Source organism: Galeopterus variegatus, unplaced genomic scaffold (assembly GCF_000696425.1).
Source record: "Galeopterus variegatus unplaced genomic scaffold, G_variegatus-3.0.2 Scaffold2588, whole genome shotgun sequence".
Taxonomy (NCBI): domain Eukaryota; kingdom Metazoa; phylum Chordata; class Mammalia; order Dermoptera; family Cynocephalidae; genus Galeopterus; species Galeopterus variegatus.
In genome coordinates this window covers 274,008-275,347 of record NW_007728699.1, presented here as the reverse complement: position 1 = coordinate 275,347, position 1,340 = coordinate 274,008, and the positions used below count along the sequence as shown (strand labels likewise).

At 42.5% G+C, this 1,340-nt stretch overlaps 1 protein-coding gene across 1 annotated transcript in view; it reads right to left on the bottom strand.

Moving 5' to 3' along the window:
• LOC103598367 (protein kinase C-binding protein NELL1-like) overlaps positions 1-1,340 on the bottom strand; it is a 226,789-nt gene that overhangs the window by 5,392 nt on the left and 220,057 nt on the right. The window lies entirely within an intron of this gene.

The window sequence follows — 1,340 nt, the reverse complement described above, 5'->3', positions numbered from 1 at the left end:
GTGAGAGAATGAGCCATACAGAGGAAAGAATAACTGTGAAGACCCAGAGTGAAAAGATTGTCTAGCATGTTGGCAGATCAGCAAGGAGGCCAGTGTGGCAGGGAGAGGAACAGCATGGAGAAGATGAGGAGGAGATGGGCTCAGGGAGGTAGGGCATAAGTGACTCGGTAGGGCCTTGAAGCTTTGCTTTTGCACCAAGTGAACTGGGAAGCTGCTAAAGAGGTCTTGGAAGAAGAGTGACGTGATCTGATTAACACTTTAACAGGATCACATTATCAACAGTGTGCAGAAGAGACTGGGGTGGGGAGGGGCAAGAGCAGACACAGAGAGAGCAGTTGAGAGACTACTGCAGTAACAGATTAGAGTTGATGGCAGCTTAATCCAGGGAATGGCAATAAAGATGGTGAGATGTGGTCAGACAGATTCTGGATATACCTTGAAGGTTAAGTCTACAGGATTTGCTGAGGAACTAAATGTGCAATGCGAGAAATAGGAATCAAGGATGACTCCAGAGGTTTTAGCCTGAGCAACTGGAATGATTGTCTTTAATTTATGGGAAAGACTGAAGGAAAAGCAGGTTTGAGGAGGACAGGTTGTGGAGAACATCTGAAACTCAGTTTGGGACATGTCATTTTACACGCCTCTTCAACATCAAGTGGAGATATGAAATGATTGGTAAAATGTTTGAATCTAGGGTGCAGGGGTCAGGTCTGGACTCAGATGTAATTTGGGCATCACTAGCACATAATTGCTATTTAAAACCATGAGATGGGATGAAATCATTAAGGGAGTGAGTATAAAAAGAAATAGAAGTCCCTGAAGAGAGCCCTGGGGTTCTTCAATGTTTAGAGCTCAGGAAAGTGAGGAGGAACCCGCAAAGGAGACTGAGAAAAATCAGCCACTGAGAAAAACCAGGGGATGCATACACTAAACTTCCTATAGATCAAATTCATTCACCTAAGTATGCATGTACCCCAAGCATGTGCTCATGTTGTATAGCAAAACAGTTATTAACAGGGGCTTTAGAATGAGATTAATGTGGATTCAAATCCAGATTCTTTCACTTACCAGCTCTGTGACCACGGGAAAGTATTTCACTTTGCTGAGTCTCTGCTTTCTTGACTATGAAATGAGGAAAATATCACAAACTTCATAGGATTGTGAGAATTAAATGAGACATTGTATACAGAGCACAGATCTTGGTACACCAAAAGCTCATTAAAGAATGGCTAGTTTCTATTATTATTATTCAACAAGTACTTTCTGGGCACCTACAATGGATGCACAAAGCACATGTCAGGCATGGTGAAGAGAAATCTACTGCAGGAGGACAATGATCT